Here is a 22,282-nt window from a genome sequence, read left to right as displayed (position 1 = left end):
TCCCACAAGAGCCTTGATGTTACCACCTCTAGGACTAGGTGAAACTACTTCCAAAATGGCAAATTTAAAATTACTGCAATTGACACTGTTGGCTAGATGTCGATAGAGAGCATTATTCAAATCTTGTTTCCTTATACAGTATATGTGATCATAAATTCTATTCTTTAGCCTGCGATCAGTTTTGCCCACATAGTAACAAGGGCAGGTACAACACAAAGCCAAATAAATAATGTGTTGTGTTTGACAATTGCCTTGGCAAAACTTGATCCTACTTTTGATACAATTTTGAAGTATTGTACCCTCATCTTCTAAAATGTAACAGCATTGGGAACAATGACCACATTTCCTAGTTCCTGTCCTATTTGATGTAGTATTCAATCTTATATTGTTTTTAGATTTCATCTCAATAATCCTTTTTAAGTTAGTACCAGTTTTGTAAACATAAAACGGTTTGTCACTAACTTTGTCTTTAATACTTTCATCACTAGTGATGATATTCCAATTAGTGTTGATAATCTGTTTAACTTCATTCACATAAGGACCAAATTTCAGTATACAAGCTTTAGAATATTGATGTTGTACACATACCGTTGTTGTTGGCTTCAACTTGTTGACGTCAGTAGGTTTGTTTAATCCTACACCTAAAAGAGGGGGATATTTTTTACCCCATTCATTTGTAACATATTGTATGACGTCATCTATCATACTTTTGGGATATCCTTTCTCACTGAATATCTGGCCAATGAATGCCAGTCCAAGTAACATATTGTCTATGACAGAGGTCATCCTGGCCGCTCTAATACATTGTCCTTTGACAATGCTGTACTTTTGTGACCGGGGTGTGCACTGTCAAAGTGAAGATATTCATTGCTGAAAGTGTCTTTTCTGTATATCCTAGATTGAAAGGAAGTACCATCATTGTAAATGAATGTATCTAAATAATTGATCCCATAGTGATTGAATTGATGTGTGAACCATAAATAAGTGGTAGTATTGTTGATGTATTCAATAAAGTTGTGAAGTTGTACCTCATCCCCCTTCCATAGCAAAAATAGGTCATCCAAGTAACGTACATAACATAGTAAATACTCCCTCCATTCAGAATGTAACACAAATTCTTCTTCCCAGTCTAAAAGAACCAAATTGGCATATATGGGGGCACATGCCGTCCCCATAGCAACCCCGGAGATTTGCCTAAAATATATAGCACACCGTAGGATTGATCTTTATTTAGAAGAATTTTTATTAGATGACAGGATTAGCGAAGATCTGTATGGTTTTTTGAAAGTAAATTTCCCAGTCCTTGCTACAATTACAGGAATACCTAAGGTCCACAAGAACCTTTTGGATCCCCCATTCAGGCCTATTATATCAGGGAGCCATAGCAAAGCCTTCCCTTCGGAAGGGTGATTGATCGATGGTTAAAACATATGTATAGTACCATCAACCATATAATGAAAGATTCATGGGAATTTTTAGGTATTTTTAAACAGGAAATTTGGTGTACAAATATGATATTTGTCACTGTTGACATCAAAGATTTGTTTTCCTGTATTCCCAAGGCTGATGGTGTACACAGATTTGTCTTCAAAAACATAATGGATTAAACACAGAAAAAATCGATTTGCTCACTGACTTCCTAGATATTGTACTTGACAACAACTTTATTTTTTACGAAGGAGAATATTATAGGCAAATCTCTGGGGTTGCTATGGGGGCGGCATGTGCCCCCATATATGCCAATTTGGTTCTTCATTCATTGGCCAGATGTTCAGTGAGAAAGGATATCCCAACAGTATGATAGATGACGTCATACAATATGTTACAAATGAATGGGGTAAAAAATATCCCCCTCTTTTAGGTGTAGGATTAAACAAACCTACTGACGTCAACAAGTTGAAGCCAACAACAACGGTATCTGTACAACATCAATATTCTAAAGCTTGTATACTGAAATTTGGTCCTTATGTGAATGAAGTTAAACAGATTATCAACACTAATTGGAATATCAACACTAGTGATGAAAGTATTAAAGACAAAGTTAGTGACAAACCGTTTTATGTTTACAAAACTGGTACTAACTTAAAAAGGATTATTGAGATGAAATCTAAAAACAATATAAGATTGAATACTACATCAAATAGGACAGGAACTAGGAAATGTGGTCATTGTTCCCAATGCTGTTACATTTTAGAAGATGAGGGTACAATACTTCAAAATTGTATCAAAAGTAGGATCAAGTTTTGCCAAGGCAATTGTCAAACACAACACATTATTTATTTGGCTTTGTGTTGTACCTGCCCTTGTTACTATGTGGGCAAAACTGATCGCAGGCTAAGGAATAGAATTTATGACCACATATACTGTATAAGGAAACAAGATTTGAATAATGCTCTCTATCGACATCTAGCCAACAGTGTCAATTGCAGTAATTTTAAATTTGCCATTTTGGAAGTAGTTTCACCTAGTCCTAGAGGTGGTAACATCAAGGCTCTTGTGGGAGAAAAAGAAATAAAATGGCAACTGAAGCTCAATGCTGCTAGGTTACCAGGACTAAACGACGTTATTCCCACTAAGCCTCTTATCAGAGCCTGAAGCACTATACTGGATTTTATTCCTTTATGTCAACGGAATATGTATTACAAAGTTATACAAAGTACAAAGGTTGCTTTATTATATGTATGACATTCATTTGTGGATTCACATGATTTTATTTTATACAGGACATGTAATGTTGATTTTGTATACATTGGTGATTTGATTACAAGGGTTATGAGTATTTAATTATTGATTTTATATCGTAGTTGTTTTAAAATTTTAATTGAATAATTAATTCATCAGCATTAGGTTTTGGCGGGTTTTCAACTATATAATGAGTGTATTTTATTTGGTTCAGCGTTCTGATGAAGTCTATATACTTAGATGAAAGCGCTTAACCTACGTTTGTATCTTGTTTTTATCAACAATAAATCCAGTGTATTTTGAGTGGTTCATGGCTTGTCTTTGGATTTTTTTCTTGTATTTGGTCATTGGTGTCGGTATCCAAGGATTTATTTTTTCATTTAATTTTACTGGGTTGTTAATAATTAGCTTACCCGATATTGTGAATAATATGCCAAAGGTTCATGTATAATCTTTCCATTTTAATGTAGTTATTGTAATGCTGCAGATTCAGTAAATAACTATTTAAAGGATTAGATTAGATGTGTAACTACAGAAGTATGTTTTTAACTGGGAGCATATGTGTTAAGAGATATGGGTATGGCTGGGACAGTATAAATGTAGCTATAGGCAGGGTGGTTGGAGATGGGGAGGAGGAGGAGGAGCTAATCAGGCTATACCTCTTGTGTCAATGGAAGGCAGTCAGCCTGCTCATGTGCAGAACTGATAATCTCACACAGCATGGTAAAGACCCAGGGAAGATACAACTTTGATTCCAGTAATTAGAACAGAAATAATTAATGTAAGGACACCTCTGTCAGCAAGTGTAAGAAAATCCTTCTGTGTGCATAAAGAGTACATTATTAGCTAAAGTAGTGTCAGTGTGTGTCCTGAAGAAGTACATAAGGTGAAGGTTCTTTTAAGATTATGCCACACACCCTAGAGAGCCTAAAATCACATGTGTACTTAACTATATCCGGAGAGGGTAACAAGTACATGGATAATAAAAATAAGTCCAAGCACCTACTAGACACACTCAGAAGGGATACCAAATCTGCAGTCTGATATTTAAATAGTGACCATTGTGATTACTTTTAATTGATACATATTTTTACATCAAATCTGCCCTTCTTATATCCCCTACTAAATTATAGCCAATGCTGAAGTAACCAAGCAGTGGAGAAAAGGGGAATATTTTTATTCTGGCAAAACACAGGTAAATTTTGAACGGATAAACAGTATCCTAAAAACACAATGTCAGAAGATGCATCCATTTGGATACTTTTGTTTCAAACAGGAACTCACATCCATTGCAAAACACATACTTTTTCGAGCTTATGTGCTAAGCCAGTTTGTATTAGCCAATAAAAAGCATTATCAACATTTTTTAAGATGGTCCAGTCCTTTATTTTTCATTGACAGCAGAACTGGCCGTTTCACATTTAGAGAAAAAATAGCAAATTGGATAGTAAAGCTGCATAATGTTAAGGTATTACACAATGTGAGCTATTTGTAACTAATATTACTTAAGGAAGAAAATAGGGATTTATTTATAAACAGCTCTATTGAATCATCACTTGTGACATAGGCAAATTTAGATTTATACACAACTAATCAAATTGTATTAAATTAACATTAACAAGCATTTTATTTCACATATATTGCTATATAAGCAACAGGACATAAATCATTCAATTCTTGACCCTGTGTATATCTCCCAAAAATAGTGACATTTTCTGATATTGATGTACAAGAGTTTAGGTCTATCCTGCATATGGAAACTGAGCTGATTTTTTTAATTTTTATTTGAAAATACAGTGTCATTAGCACATATGGACATTTTTATGGTAATAGTAGGAAAAATAAGCCATTGTATGAGTTTCTGTCATTAGCAGGAAAATATTGCGATTCAGAACTAAATATGTGACTGAAGAAGATGTTCAAAGTTTCCTGCAAGAACAATGTGAAAAAGCTGTAACAGTAAGAAAAATTGTGGAAGTCATATGTATGTGGATTAATTTATAAACTGATAGTGTGCAGATAGTTGTGCACAGAAATCAAAACAAATGAAAACTATATTATATAGGCACAGGGCAATGAAAGCTGTGTAATCACTACAGTGAGACTAGTCATATGGTGAAATGTTGTCTCAAATATCATGCCAGCAATGTGGTTAAAGAGGAGATAAGAAAAGCAATTGAATTCATGTGCATCAGATGTAAAGGAAAACGAGGTAGATGTTTTCTTGGCTTCTCTATCCCTTGTTGAATGTAAACTGGGTGATGTTCTATCTGGCCACTTTAAATTTGCCAGCATTGAACTCCTCAATTGCTGATTTCCATAGAAAATCACTGCCAATTTGTTTTCTGAATGTGCACTAGCAGTACTTCATTTGATTTTACAGGTTTCTCTTTTCTTCATGTTTGTGTGAGTGCAGAGTTGGTATATATAAGTTTGGGGTTGGGGTGGGCTTGCTTGCCACATGAGGGTGCAGTGGCTCCCCCTGAAAAAATGCTTAAATTTAATTTTTTTATCAGGTTGAATTCACTAGCAGTTGTCTAATAGAAGCTGGTTTCTTACTAAGATGTAACATGACAAGTCACTATAGATGTCTTTTTGGTAGATTGTGATTTGCTGGAAAGAAATGAGTAAAGTACAAATGCTGAGAATGATTAATAATAGAGCAACGAAGCTGATGTTTACAATGTAGACGCAAAAGTGAAAGCAGTAAAAGGCAGAAAACAGGAATGTCTCCTTTATTAAGTTTCAAGACAACAAGGGCTGAAGGTTATATGGAGTAAATGATAAAAAAGAAGGGACAGATTAAAAAATGAACAACAAAAATGCAAGAAACAGAAGGAGATTTGAAACACTGAGGAAACAAATAGAATAGTGGGAAAGTATGCTGGAACAATGAAATGACAGATGAAGAGAAAATGGAAAAGATAGAGAAAATGATGGAGAAGATACGAAAGGCGTTCATTCTCACAATAGATCCTAAAACTGATATCTTTGAGTTTACTTAGTTACTTAGGGAATTGAGCTTTTACTTAACTTGAAAGCAAATGAAAGCAAAATAGAATTATTTTCAATCACTGTGGTAGCAAATAACGTATTCTTCTGCCTGGAGCACTTCCTTCAAATAGTCTAGGTCACAGCCAAACAGTTAGTAATTATTCTACATGATGTAACCAGTATGTCTGAGTGGAATTTCAAATCCTGCGGGAGAAATCATACCTTTATGTACATAGCTGGAAACAGTTAATTCTCCACTAGTAAGTGAGTTGATCAAAATGTTTGCTGCCTCACACTTACTTTTGTTTAATTTAGATACATTCTCATGCCTTTACATTGTAACTGCGAGGTGGTGAGGCTTTTCATGGGAGAGTAAAAGAAGAAGAGTGCTAAAAAACATGATGTGAAATCCATGTTGTGAAGTAGGTCTTGTTAGTCCATATTGCAGAAATCCATGTTGTGAAGTAGGTCTTGTTAGTCCATATTGCAGACTTTAAGCAGTGGTGTTCACTCTTCAGAAACTGTTTATGCACAGTCCTTAAACTCCTTTACCCAATGGCCCTGACTGGGTATGCAGAGTCACTGTCTTCACATGTCAAGAACTGCCATTATCTGATAGTATCTTTTTAAGCCCTTAAACATTTATATACATGCATAGGCTAGGTAAAAGGTATAGGCCTCTGTCATAGTCTCTTGTAGTAGCCCCTTGTTAATGCTGCAGCTGGTCATTAAACAAAAGAATGAGTGATCGATGAGGGAAATAAGGTGGTTATCTGACCTGGAAGAAATAAATGGGGAGGGGAGATCATGGAATGTTTCCAGTTTCTGAAGCACAGGTGCAAGTTTCTTAATGCTGAACAACAGCGCTATCTCAGCATTTAGTATACTATAATATGCTCATATCTTAAAGTGGCTTTAGATTAACCCACCCACTTCCAATTTAAAACTAATGTCAGAGCTATGGAGGTCGGATTATTACAAGGGGACTGGCCACCTCAGTCATTAATACATCTCTCATTAGCTCTGAAAAAACGAAGATTAAAGTTGACCTATTCAAGATGGATGCCCAGATAAGAGGCGAACAAATTGGTCCCATTGTGAATTATTGCAGGACTATGCATATAAAAATTAAATGCACATGCATATACATGAAAAATCAATATAATTTTTCTTTAAGCATTACTGGACCCCTGAAAAAGTATGACCAAAAGTTTTCCAGTTCAGCAACATCCAGTTTTTGTATTAATGCAGTAGCCAACACTTGCAAATATTTTGGTATGCCCAGATATATATAAATTATGGCAAAAGATCAGGCTGCGGTTTTCAAAATTAAGTAAAATGCAAGTTCCCAAGGACATGGATATGCTATAGCTACCTGTTTTTCCTTTTTTCACAGAATGGGCCTGCTCTTTAAACTGCAGTTATTTCAGTTATCAATGGTTATTCGTGCATAGGACATGTTGCACACTGTAAGTGTCCAAAACTTCTTATCCTTGTTGATCTGAAATATTAGATTCTAATCTAACCTCAGGGTTTGTTGCAGAAACTGTGAGTTGGTGGAGTAGTGACCTTGGAGATACAAGCCTTTTAGACTGTAAAAATATTAATGAGCTATGGACAAGTTGGGATAATGTTCTATGAAGTGAATTCTGACTGCATGCTTATACTTTCATTTAAGTGCAATACTTGAATATTTCCAAACATATCTTATAATATCAATAGATGGCTAATCATCTGTTTCATTTATCTCTAATTTTCAAGTTGTGTTATTCAGATGCTTTGGTTATAACTTAAGAATAACATTTGTTGTCTAAGCAATAAAGCAAAAAAAAAAAAAAAAAACAAACATGACAGTGCATATAGCACTATTAGGATTCATAGAACAGCTATTGCAGCAACGAGGCAAGCAGGGCAGAAATCAGTCAGTGCAGTAGGAAGTGTTAATAGGCACTGTGAAAAGTACTGTGTCTGTGGGGGATGGTAGTGCATGCAGCAGCAAAGCTTTGCTCACAGGCTGTGTCATATCACATATCTTGCATTGTTGGATGGTGGTGTTTCAAACCTAATCACAGCTAATAACACCAGCTCCCCTGTGTACAAAACTTGTTCACAGCAGTTTTGGCACATATCTAGGACTCCACAATGTGACAGCGGAGTAATTTATTTTGCTGAATCATGCTACTGACATAATAACTGACAAATAAACACTGAGTGCAATCTCTTTATGGGAATGTACACATTATTTATGAAAACAGTGACCTGTTTGGTTGCTGACTGTTCCTTCTGTTATTTTATATGTAATTTGCTCTCCAGCTTTTTGTGGCAGATGTTTAGAATACTGAGAACTAAGACTTTTAAAAGCACGCAGGACTTTACTCTCAGTACTGTGTACTGGGGGAAGGAGCATACTCAGATTTCACTACAGTTACACTGGCTATACAGGAAGTCAAGGTCTGGGCTGAAAATCCAAGGACAGAAAATGGGTTTGGGTGTGTAAGCAGTGCTGACAGTCAAATACAACTTGCAGCATGTGACTTGCATATGAAGAAGGCACTGTTTTATACATCATCTAGACAGAATTATACAATGATAACTCATTACTGTACAGAACTTTGCATGCTGATTGGTCAGTCCAATCAACATGCCCGTTGTAAATCGAGCATATACCAATAGAGTGGCCGGACTTTCTTCTGTTAGTATATGCTACAGAGGCATACATCTCAACCATTCAGGTTTTCACAGAATGTCCAGATTTTTTGCCTCATATTTCTGATCTGTTCCTCAAAAGAATTGTGGTTTTCTGACAAATCACTTTGGAACAATGTTGCTAAATAATGACATGCATTTCAGTTTCTGACTTCATGTCATTCAGACTATGCACAACAACACAAATCTTGTTATTCTAACAGATTTCTAAGTTTATAAGAGCAATATTTACAATCAGTCCTTATTTTGAGGCCTTTGCTCACATTTTCTAAGGCTTTGTCTACATTTCTTGAGCTAAGAGTTTGAGAGGTATGTACAAAGGGGAAGAGCAAATGCAAAGAAAATCAGGTACATTCTGCAAAACTAAAGAAACATATTTAATTCTCCTCATATTTCTGCCCTGTTTCTCTCATACCTCTAAACTGTCCAGATTTTATACTTAAAAAAAAAAAGCAGCAGAGATCTTCCTTTCTCCATTGCTTATTTTTCAGCATCACTGATATACTGCACACGCATGGGAACGTAAATCCCATACGCATGTGCAGTACATCAACAAATGCAGAAGAATGATGAAACAAAACAGAGGAATAATACAGCACCATTATACAAATACATTATTTAAGAAAATGAAGTAATTTGTTTCCTAAATAATGTCATTGTATAATAGCAATAACCGACTTGTGGGTGTGGCTATATGAGGATTTACCCACAGTTTGACTTGTTTGGACTTCCAAGATGGCTGCACATTGAGTAACAGCTTAATTCTGGCTCTCCCAATCTGAACACAGAAACTTAGCAGAGAAAGCCAGTGGATCTAGATTTCTGGGTAAATTTCAGCAACTGACTAATAAGTGCACTGTCTAGATGCAAGGAAAAAAGTAATATAAAGGACTGGGAGGAAAATCAGTTACAAAAGTTGAGGAAAAAACACAGACTGGGAAAAGTACTACAGTTGTTCAGATAGAAGAAGTGCAAGCTCCAGACATGACTTCCAGTAACCTAGAGGAAAGTATAAAGTAGCTGCACACAGACCTGGTCAAAATAAACAAGACACTGATGGAGTATATCAACACAAACACTAAAAAGCTGGAAACATGGAAGAAGCTTTGAACAGATATTCAGATAAGGTGACAGAACTGCAAATCTCAGAGGCTGAAATGAAGAAAAGGCTGGCTGAATATGAGACTGCACAAGAAGAGATGTTTAAAAAAAATAATAGAATTAGAGGACAGAGCACGTAGGGAAAATCTTAGAGTTTCTACTGTACCAGAGAAGCTGGAAGGGAAAGACTGTATTCATTTCATGAAAGTACAAATAAACAAGTGGACTGGTATTCCACAACAAGAATTGTTAATTGAAAGGGCACATTATGTGTTTACTCCAAACCTGGCAGTGAGAAAACAACCTAAACCTTTAATAGTAAAAATGCAATCTTACCAGCAGAAAGAGTTGATTCTGGCAAAACTGTGGCAGATGAGCAAATCACAGCTGGCTTTGTTTAATCACTTGGGCTTTGCCCTCATGATCAAACCATGCCAACAGTGGGTAAATCCTCATTATACCCACACCCACTTAACAGTTATTGCTCAAATAACACTGAGAGGTCACAAATCTCCACATTTACAAGCTTGCAGAATGTTTACACACACACACACACACACACACACATATGGATAGTTATAATAGTAATACAAAGACAATGATATGTATGTGCACAATGGCAAAACTGTAATACTGTCACAGCTGATAGAATGTTAGGGTTTAATAAGATGAGAAAACAGAAGAAAATAACAAGCACATATGGTAGTTATTCTTCTCTTTTCATATCTTGCTAAAATCTGTAGAAAGTTTATTTTATTGTTGTAGTTTTATTATCTTTCATCAGTTCTTAGCTTTGTAAGTCTACTGAAATAAGATAATGTCATTTTCTACTTTAAGCTCTGTACAATACACTAGCAAACATGTCATCATCGCAGAATGTCACTCTTCACATCCATCCATCCTCAACCCCTATTCCCATTTTTACACATGGGGTCGGGGTGTCACTTCAACAGTGACAATCATCTAGAGCCAAGATAGCCCTGCTGCTGTAGTTCAACCGTACCACCCATTCGCACCTAGGGCAAGTTTAGAGTGTCCAATCAACATGATGCATGTCTTTAGAATGTGGGAGCAAACCAGAGTATCCAGAAGAAACCCACACAGACACAGGAAAGATAAACAGACTCCACACAGACAGTACCCCAGGCAAGAATCAAACTGGGGAACCTCTTCCGGTGAGGAGACAACACTAACCCCTGTACCACTCTGCCTCTTCACGTGAATTAAGGAATTAATTATCTGCTATATATATGGATGCCACCAATATACAGAGCTGTCATTTACACCTATTTGTTTCTTAGTGATTAAACCATGTTGCACAATTTTCCCCATGCATTTTATAACTAGTTTTACTGCATTCACTTTTTTTTTTTTGTTCAGTAATTGTAATGGGTGTAGCTGAAATAAGTTGCTATGTGGGAGCATTAGTTAGATTTGTATACCTACATCTGGGTGTGAAACTTCATACAAAGCAAATATACTTGCAAGAGGGAAAATCTTTACAGAACATATTCTCTAACTTCTTTTTTATTAATAATGAATTGAGGGTAGTTTAGTTATTGTAATACAGAAACTCCTTATAAGTTCAGGGAATTGTTCATATCACAACAGATTTTATGGAACTAGACACATGTTCCAGACCTATTATGTCAGCTACAGATCACAGGTACAGACATGCTGAAATATTATGTATGTAGTCTCCTGGAGGCAAGTGGATAGAATTTTAGGAACATGGTCCTCTGGGGGGCAAGGGCATAATCTAATAGCAGTTATCAGTGTGCATATCAGTGGTGGTATATGCTTGGAATGCCATACTGAGGGAAATAAATCCAAGTCTGAGAACCCAATGCAAAAAATAAATCAATAATAGAAGAAAGTAACAGATGCATTACACAATGCCTTTTAATGATTATGGAATACGCTAAAATAAATCAATAATAGAAGAAAGTAACAGATGCATTATACAATGCCTTCCAATGATTATGGAATACATTAAAATAAATCAATAATAGAAGAAAGTAACAGATGCATTACACAATGCCTTCCAATGATTATGGAATATGCTAAAATAAATCAATAACAGAAGAAAGTAACAGATGCATTACACAATGCCTTCCAATGATTATGGAATACGCTAAAATAAATCAATAATAGAAGAAAGTAACAGATGCATTACACAATGCCTTTTAATGATTATGGAATACGCTAAAATAAATCAATAATAGAAGAAAGTAACAGATGCATTACACAATGCCTTCCAATGATTATGGAATACGCTAAAATAAATCAATAATACAAGAAAGTAACAGATGCATTACACAATGCCTTCCAATGATTATGGAATACGCTTCACTTTAAAATTAAAGAGCAACATTTAACTTCCTTCAAAAATAATCCTGATACATATATAAGAAGTAGAAAATATCAGCCTGAGGTTACAACAATCAAATGTCTTAAAAGCCAGTAGGTCATAAGTTTGACATTTTAACCTATAAGAAATCATTTAGTTTTTTTTATATGGCAAGTACATAATTTTCTAACAATATAATGACAATGCACTTATTAAATACTGTTAGGTTATTTTAAATATGCATACGTTGCACTAATCTTTCTTAACAAATGCCTGTCTGCATGTATGTGTGTGTGTGTGTGTGTGTGTGTGTGTGTGTGTGTGTGTGTGTGTGTGTGTGTGTGCGTGAGTGCGTGCGTGTGCGTGCGTGTGTGCATGCGTGTGTGTGTATGTGTGTGTGTGTGTGTGTGTGTGTGTGTGTGTGTGTGTGTGTGTGTGTGTGTGTGTGTGTGTGTGTGTGTGTGTGTGTGTGTGGGAGAAGGGTGTGTATGTTTACTTTTCCTTGGTTCCATAATGAAATTGTAAGTGCTTTGTGATCAGATCTTTGAAAACACTTGACAATGAGCAACTGTTGTGGTTAAAAAAAAAAAAAAGAAATCAATCTCTGTAACTTTAGCGAAAGAGAAATCCTTGGGACACTGTAATCTTGATCTTTAAATAAAAATCTTGGAGTCTGCACTTTAGTGATTGTGTGATTGTTCATTTGAGTGCCAAACACTTATTGTTGAGCACAAGCCAGGGACCCTTTTCTGTGTATAATATAGAACGCATCTGTTGTTGTTATTGTTGCTGTTAAACAAGATAATCTTACTAGGTTCAAATGCTTCTTTTTTAAATGGCCCAGGACCACTGTCTGGTCTAGTGCTTAACCCAGTGTTGCAGAGTAATACAAGAAGACACTAAATATACTGAACCCAAGACTACAGGATGAAACTTATAAACAGCTCTTACTTTTAACCCTATATGATAAATCACCAAGACAAATTTACTTTAGTAACCTTTAACAATGCATTTTACACATTGATTTATCTTTTGTAAGTAACCATCTGCAGGTCATTTAGCCCTGAAATAATGAGAGTCTGGGAAGGATATGCCTCCTGACTGTTCCTTTCACGTGAATTTGATTGCTAAAAGAACTTTTTAAATCCTCCTTCCGTCATTCCTTCCTTTGGGCAGTGGAAACACATATTCCACATAGTGTATTGAGCATCAGTTCAGTGAATTTTAATTAGACACTACATTAATAAGTTTTTGATACTAATATACTTAAGTACTACACACATTTACTAAGGTACAAAAGGCAGCCTCATCTAGAACAATATTATGATAGCAGTAAATAAAGGACTGCACATATTAATAAAACATTAATATGAATTTGCAAAGATAAAGGAATGGCAATAGGTAGCAGAAATGAATACCCAGGCAGATAATTTGTTGTCAGATATGAATGTTTGGCAAACTAGATCTATTCAGTACTATACCTACTGGATATAGTGCAGTTGGTTTTTGACCTTATCCAGGATTGAGCTTTGGGATTATCAGCTGCAATCATGTTTCTTGACCTTGTCAAGTCATTTGACATATTACCATATAATGATATAATTAACACTGGTACAGCAGGTAGAGGTGTTGACTCACAGCAAGAGATTCTCCTATTGAATTCTCATCTGAGGTGCCTTCTGTGTGGAGTCTGCATATCCTCACTGTGTTTGCATGAGGTTTCTCTGAGTGTTCCAGTTTCCTTCCAAATTCCAAAGACATGAAATAGGAGGATTAGACACTCTAAATGGGCTGTAGGTGTGAGTATGCATGTGTGTGGTGTGAAAGAGCAACAGTTGCAGGGTTAGCCACTTGGTGGTGTAAACACTAGCTCTAGATGATCGTCATTGTTGAAGTGACACTCTGACCCCATGAGCAAAAATGGGAAAAAGGGATTGTGGATGCGAGGATGTAATTATTCTTTGTACTACTTGGGTTAGCCAATTCATTGTACAGTAGGTCCTAAATTGTCTCAGTGGTTAGAAACAAATGGTCCCAGTTCTTGATCATTCAATTGTTCCTTTCTGGCATACATGAGGGCCTTGTGATAGGTCCTATACTATTCATAGGTTCATAGGTTCATACTAGGCTATCTGCCCTAGGGCATTTATAAGCCTAGCCAGAGTGTGTTTGGCTTTCGCCACCCATTTTAAATTAATTTTGCTATGCCCTTTTTCAAGGTTAGTATACTGTGCCTCTGTCTAACAGTGACACAGAAGTGATACCCAGGGTAAACCTACGATCTCCCATCCACTCATCAAGATTCCTCTTGAAGAGAGTCAATGAGGGACTCTACCTAACCTGGACTGGGATTTTATTCCAGAGTGAAGTGTGCCTCTGGGTTATGAATCTGTCCCTCCAGCATGTCCTATTTATTTCAGTGCTGAGGTTCAAGTCTCTCGAGCACGTTGCTCGATGGGATTTGGATTTTCTGAGGTGCAGCATGTCCATTAATTCCGGGTTGGACATGGCTTTATACGTCAGGCACAGATCGCCTCTGAGCAGGCAGTATGCCACTGAGTAGAGCTGGAGTTTCTTTAACCGGGCAGCATATGGCATCTGTTTGAGCCCTTTGATCCTCTTGGTGAGGTACTTTTGGGGTCTTTCCAGTTGCTGCAGGTGTCTGGTAAGGTACATCCCAAAAGGGGCATTGTACTTAATTATGGGCCTGATGAGAGATGAGTAAAAAGGCACGATGACCTCCCCTGATCTAGATGTGAATCCCTTCATGATTAGGTGGGCTATATAAAATGTTTTTCTAACCACTTTGGCCAAGTGGTTGTCAAATGAGAGATTGCTATCAACTTGGGTCTCCAGGTCCCTAATTACTTCTTCTGTACTTAATGGATTACCACCTATGTGGTAATTTATGGGCACTTTGTTTTTGCCAAAGGGGATGACTATACACTTTTTGGCGTTTAGCTTGAGGCCATGTCTCTGGCACCAGTTGTCTGTTTCTATGAGGCCCTTTTGGAGGATGCTTGTGTCGGCTGGAGAGTCGATTATGGCGCCCAGTTTGCAGTCATCTGTGAACTTGGTCAGCCACAGTCCTTCCATGTTGGCCTGTACCTCCGAGAAATATATACCGAACAAGAGAGGTCCCAGGACTGAGCCTTGTGGGCCGCCACTTGTAACTGGTTTGAGTCTGACATGGCTCCAGCAATTCTAACCATGTGGGTTCTGTCCTTGAACCAGTTTGCAACCCATCTAGTGATATAGGGGTTTATATTTAAGCTGGTGAGCTTATCTATAATGCCCGAGTGGGGTATTGTATCGAAGGCTTTTGCGAGTTCCAGGTAGGCTGTGTGGACCACCTTCCCCTCGTCAATGGCCTTGGTGACTGTTTCAAAGAAATCAACCAGATTTAAGAGGCAGGATCTTCCCTTAACAAAGCCGAACTGGGTAGGATCCAGTGTCTGTAGGTCCCCGATATCTTTATTTATGAAGTCCATCATGATCCTTTCCATAGCTTTGCAGACCAAGCTATTCAGGCTTATGAGTTGATAGTTTCCAGATTCCGTTGAGGCACCACCTTTGTGGAGAGGGACCACTGTTGCTGTGCGCCACTCTTTGGGTACATATCCTGTAGTAAGGCTGAGATTGAACAGTAGTTTTATGTTTGGGTTTAGCTCTTCTTGGAGTTCATGTAAGACGCAGCCTGGGACACCATCTGGTCCCATTGATGCTGTGTTTTTTGCTTTGGAGAGGGCAGCTCTTACCTGAGCATCTGAGATGTCAGGGGGGCAGCACTCTGCTGGGATAGATATTTGCCCTTTTGGTGGGGAGAAGTTTGCGCCGAAGCTGTCAGCTAGGATGTTGGCAATGTCTGTGGGTTTGGTGTATTTTTTGTCATTTTGGACTAATTCTGAGCATATCTGGGAATTCCCACCCAGGTTCCTAACATAACTAAAGAAAGCCTTGTGATTATCCCTAGTGTCCTGTGCAATTTTTCTCTCGAAGCTGGCCTTAGACGATTTTATGAGTGTCTGTAATTTTTTGATAATACTGATCAGAGATGCCTTCCCTTTTTGGGATTTTGCTCTATCATGTAGTAGCTTCCTCCTTCTGTTGTATAGTTTGTTTATGGCTGGGGTACACCAGACAGGATGTCTGCCTTTGGAGGATTGGGTCTTGGTTTTATTTGGGATTGCATGATCTATGCATTCCTGAAGGTGTTCATAGTATGCATTTATAAAGGATTCTGCGGTCTGGGCCATATTTTCCACAGGCCCGGGGGCTTTGAAGGATTCTACCTCAGTTTTGAGGAGTGTGAAATTTGCTTTAGAGAAGTTTTTCACTGTGGTTTTCAGGGCAGGGGGTGGAGGCAGGATGTGAATATCCAGTGATATTAGTTTATGGTCTGATCTTACCAGTGAGGGATACACTTCTGGTCTAGAGCATAGAGTCCCCATGTTGGTGATGATCAGGTCCAGTATGTTTTCCCCTCTTGTGGGAGTGGTAACAGGTTGTTCCATAGCATTTGAGTTTATAAATTCTAGAAACCTTTGAGCTAGGGTGTTGGAGCTAGAGTAATGCTCCCAGTCTATGTTTGGGTAGTTGAAGTCACCCAATATAATGGTGTTTGGAGAGATCTTCATATTTTCCTGTGTTCTCAGGAAGGCCGAGTCGGGTTCCTGGGTTTGGGAGGGTGGTCTATAGCAGGCTAGAAACTGGAAGGCAGTTTTACCCACTGTTAGTTGCACATGGATAGTCTCTGATGCTTCGTGCTGTGCCACCAACCTGGAGGTGTGGGTATCTTTGATGAATATTGATACTCCCCCTCCTTTTGTGGTTTGGTCCAAGTTTTGGGGCTGAAAAGCATGGTATGAGGTATAACCTAGAAGTGCTGGGGTGCTCTCGGGAGCCTTGAACCAGGTTTCTGTTACTGCACAGATATCGATGTTCTCCATGCTAAGGAGAGTTTCGAGTGCGAGCATCTTGAGGTTTAGACTTCTGGCATTGAGTAGCATTACTCTTAGTTTCTTATCCCTTGTGATACCTATGGAGGTGGGTTTGTCTTTTGAGCCTTGCCTAAAAAAGGCACTATGGGGGTAGCAAGAGCCTTTGCCAATATCCGAAAGCCCAGGGGTGACAGGTGCAAGCCATCCCTAGCGAAGCATCGTGGCTTGTCGAGCATGTCATCCCAGGCTGACAGGCATTGGATCCCCTTTGAATGACACCAATACTTAAGCCAATTGTTGAAATTGATCATCTTGTCTTCATATTGTGGCATCATTCTTGGTGAGGGTAAGATGCTACTCAAGGTTAGGGTCATACCGGCCTGGGCTACATGCTCAGAGAGCGCCTCTATGTCTCTTTTCATGTAGTCCAGGGAGGTACGTCTCAGGTCATTCACACCAGCATGGACAATGACTGAGTCATATTTGTACTTGCCTTGGAGTGACCTGAGTGCTTGTGCTATGTGGCGGATCTTAGCACCCGACAGGCAGCTCACCGTGACCCTCTCCTTGTTCAGCCTGGTGAGCGGGACGTCAGTGTGCCTGATGATAGAGTCACCTATTACAAGTGTACCAGGTGTGTTATTTAGCCTTAAGGGCTGTGACGGTTTGGCACACTGGCTTTGTGAGCTATGTGTTGCACGTGTTTTGTTTTGGGGTAGCAGTTGCTTGGGTGTCTGCTTTGGAGGTCTCTGCTGCTTAGGCAGATTTTTATTTAGAGCCTCCGAGTATGTTTTTGTGTGTTTATGTGTTTGGTTTGCTGTCGTGGTAGGTCTATGTGAGACTGGAATTGTAGTGAGTGTGGTTTCCTTCTCCTCCTGACTGGTTTCGCCAGTACTGAGTTGAGAGAGCTTAGCCTCCAGTATGGCTATATGGTTGCATCTCTCACATGTGTTGGAATTTGTTGGGAGGAGGAGAGGGTTGTCTTTGTACATGAGGCAGTTGTAACATTGCCTCAAGATTCCCAGATTCACCAGCTGGACCGGAGAGGAGATTGACAACTGACCTTTGGACATGCTAGAATAGTACTGGGAATTCCTTTTTAATTGAAAAAAAAGGGCCAGTGGGGAACGAGGTACTCAAGGGGAGTTTGTGAGGGTGTAGTGCTTTTAATATTTTAGTGCTGACTTATATAATTGCTTTAGTGAGCAAGTGCCAGGAAACTTAAATGCAATGTGTTACAGGTAACTTAAATGCAAAAACGACAAACAGTAACTTTCTTTCAAGTGAAACAAGGAAATAAGTACAGTAAGCAATTCAGATATCACTAGGGATCCACAGAAGCGCTGAAAAGCCGCGTTTTAGGTGGAATTAGCATTTCAGAGAAATAACAAGCAAACAAACAACAAGCATACAAATAAAGCTAGATTCAGCAGGCCTGGATGTAGTCTATGCTACACAAACAAGGTGTACCAATTTCAGTAAGAAACAGTTCAAATATGCAGGCACTATAAGCCTTTAACCAGAAATTCCCAGCTCAGAAGGGCAGAGTCCAGCCACTCCTCCCACAAGAGTGCAGAACACAAACCTTCTTAGTGTAAAATAACTGGCCTGAAGCCCAAGTGCTTAAACCAGAACTAATACACTTTTAGAATAACAGACACTGAGCCCTCAATCAGCAGTTCACAACTTAGAAGGATCTAAGCTACCTGTCCTGCCACCACAGTGCAGGCCACAAACCTTCCTAATGTAAAACAACTGGTCTGAAGCCCAAGTGCTTAATCTAAAAGACTTAGAATGATAGCTACACTTTAATCAAGTTACTACCAAGCAGTAATAAATATAATTGAATGCTTTAAAGAATGCCTGGATTAGTGCTCAAGTTATACAAACAAAGCTAGATTCAGCAGGCCTGGACCTAGTCTATGCTACAGCAAACAAGGTGTACCAATTTCAGTAAGAAGCAGTTCAAATATGCAGGCACTATAAGTCTTTAACCAGAAATTCCCAGCTCAGAAGGGCAGAATCCAGCCTCTCCTCCCACAAGAGTGCAGACTACGAACCCTTTTAATGTAAAATAACTGGCCTGAAGCCCAAGTGCTTAAACCAGAATTAATACACTTTTAGAATAACAGACACTAAGCCCTCAATCAGCAGTTCCCAACATAGAAGGATGTAAGCTACCTGTTCTGCCAATACAGTGCAGGCCACAAACCTTCTTAATGTAAAACAACTGGCCTGAAGCCCAAGTGCTTAAACCAGAATTAATACACTTTTAGAATAACAGACACTGAGCCCTCAATCAGCAGTTCCCAACTTAGAAGGATGTAAGCTACCTGTCCTGCCACCACAGTGCAGGCCACAAACCTTCCTAATGTAAAACAACTGGTCTGACGCCCAAGTGCTTAATCCAAAATACTTAGAATGATAACTACACTTTAATCAAGTTACTACCAAGCAGTAATAAATACAATTGAATACTTTAAAGAATGCCTGGATTAGTGCTCAAGTTATACAAACAAAGCTAGATTCAGCAGGCCTGGATCTAGTCTATGCTACAGCAAGCAAGATGTACCAATTTCAGTAAGAAGCAGTTTAGATATGCAGGCACTATAAGCCTTTAACCAGAAATTCCCAGCTAGAAGGGCAGAGTCCAGCCTCTCCTCCCACAAGAGTGCAGACCACGAACCCTTTTAATGTAAAATAACTGGCCTGAAGCCCAAGTGCTTAAAACAGAATTAATACACTTTTAGAATAACAGACACTGAGCCCTCAATCAGCAGTTCCCAACTTAGAAGGATGTAAGCTACCTGTCCTGCCACCACAGTGCAGACCACAAACCTTCCTAATGTAAAACAACTGGTCTGAAGCCCAAGTGCTTAAACTAAAAGGCTTAGAATGAGTTACACCAAGCAGTAATAAATGCAATTGAGTACTTTTAAGATGATGCAAAAGCAAAATAAAGTAGGAAGAAACACAAATGCAGTAAAAGCAGATTTTTTTTTTTTTTTTTTGAGTGAGCAAATGAGATGGGCCCAGGAGTTGCAGGACAGAAACAGGTGCAAATGCAGGCCTTCAAATCAGAAAGTTGAGAGAGATGGAAGACCACCCAAATGGCCAATAACTACAAATTCTGGGCCAGAACCACTCCCTATGCAGTAGACAGGTTACCTAGTGCTTACCACTCCCACTGATAAGCTAGAAGGCTTCCCTCCAACACAGAAAGGCTTAGGGGCTCAGAAGCTTACAAATAGTCCTGGATACAGCAAATCTGTATCTGGAACACTAATTACAGGAAAGGTAGGAAACAGGCTTACAATTTTTTTTTTCAGAAAAGTAGCAAAACAGTAGTAAAAACAATTCACATGCAGTGCAAGCTGGCACACTTGAGTATGTAGCAATATTAGTCCACTCACAGTTTGAAAAAATGTAATTAAATTAAAAAGGACTAAAAGCAAGTGCAGAAAGGGTTTATTAGGTAGAATGCGGTAAAGAGATGGGACTGGGGGAGTGTCCTAGATCAAATTGACAGTGGGGCGGGCACTGCAAAAGCCACCAAATTTAAACTACAACCAAGAACAGGGGGGTGGGGAAAGTTTCAACAGAGATGTGAGGAATCAGAGTGCAAATTATAAAACCAAAAAAATATATACTGATCTCTGCATATTTGCAAAACACTAAGACAACAGATATCTAAGCAACAATTTAGCTCTATAATACAGAATAATACAGAAAAATATACTCAGCTCTATATATTTGCAGATAGTCTTGTAAGGCTGTCTCTCAACACTTTAAATGCAGACTGTTGCTGTTAACAGTTCAAATTAAGGGAACCTTGAGTTAACAACACACAAGCAATAGAAACCAAAATGGTGGGGGGGGGAGAAAGTTTCAACAGAGATGTGAGGAATCAGAGTGCAAATTATAAAACCAAAAAATATATACTGATCTCTGTATACTTGCAGAACACTAAGACAACAGATATCTAAGCAACAATTTAGCTCTATAATACAGAATAATACAGAAAAATATACTCAGCTCTATATATTTGCAGATAGTCTTGTAAGGCTGTCTCTCAACACTTTTTAATTACATCTTTTTCTACCATTCCTAAATTTAAGGAAGGATGGATATCTAAGTATTTAGATGACTGCAAAGTAAGAACTATAAAAGCATCATGTGCATCAAGCATTACAAAAAGATTTTTCCACATTAAACTTAGGTATGGGGAAATAAGTATATTGACTAGTAATTTTTTTTTTAGGCTGATCTACAACAGATATAGCATCATATATTAAAGGATACCAAAAATTCTAAAACTACTCTTCCTAGATGGGTACACCTTGATGGAGCCTATTTCAATAGTTTTCTGCATTTCGACAGCTGCCACCCATTCACTCAGAAATGTGCAGTTATTAAGGGGCAATCTGTGCAAGCAGCACAAATGATGACAACTTCAATAGGTTTCACCAGAGAATGCCTTAACTTGAATAAATGTTCTTGAGAGAAGAGATATCCCTCCAATTTAATTGACAACATCATGAAGGAGGTTAGTGAGAAAAGATAATGTGGGTATTTTGCACCAATTTTGGCCACCTTTTATGCTGACCATCCCGATTTGACTGGGTTGAACATAACTGAAACAGTCATGGACACTGTTGTGAATGACCAAACAATTGTCCATAACCAGGAAATATATAGGGGGCACCATTCCTCTGGGTCTGAAGTAAATAATTACCACACGAGTTTTTCAACTGTTTTCTCAAATGACGCATACACTATTAAAGATATTCCGTGTAAGAATTGGAATGTGTTGAGAGAATTTTTTTAAATCTTAGAAGAAAAACCTGTGTGTGTTTTCAAGAAGGGCCCTAATGTGAAGAACATTTTCAAACGTAATAATGATGGAATCTATAGGAAGGGTCAGATGATTAAGTGTGGGGCATGTAAATGTTGTCCTTTCATTTTGGAAGTCGGTGAATGTGAAATTAATAGAATGAAAATAAAAATACCTGAGAGGTGTAGTTGTTTAACTGCAAGAGTGGTCTTTTGTGCTTTATGTTTCTTTTGCCCATGTTTTTATGTGGGGAAGATGGAACGTAAGCTTAAAAATAGGATCAGCGAGCACCTTAGGAATATAAGGGATGCTAGTGAAGTTAATGCACTTGCTAGACACATTAGTGAGTACAACAATCACCAGTTCAAATTTGTAGTACTTGAAGTCCAAAAAAGACATAATAGGGGGGCAGCCTGGCCATATTTACTCAAAAAAGCCAAGTTGCTATGGCAATTACGACTTGATGCCACTCATTGGCCAGGCTTAAATGACAGCCTTTCCATAAGCAGTCTGCTTAAATTGAGAGCTCTTGAGAGGTGAAACATCCCATTTAGATATGGATATGGTACAAAATTGTTTTTTTTTTTTTTTATGGCCTTCATACCTGTTATATATGTATATGAAATTTATTCATTTGTTCCTAATAGATTTTTAACTGTATGCATATTTTACTTA

Source organism: Protopterus annectens, chromosome 4.part0 (genome assembly GCF_019279795.1).
Source record: "Protopterus annectens isolate FY-2018-M chromosome 4.part0, PAN1.0, whole genome shotgun sequence".
NCBI lineage: Eukaryota > Metazoa > Chordata > Ceratodontiformes > Protopteridae > Protopterus > Protopterus annectens.
Note: the sequence above shows the minus strand (reverse complement) of the source record.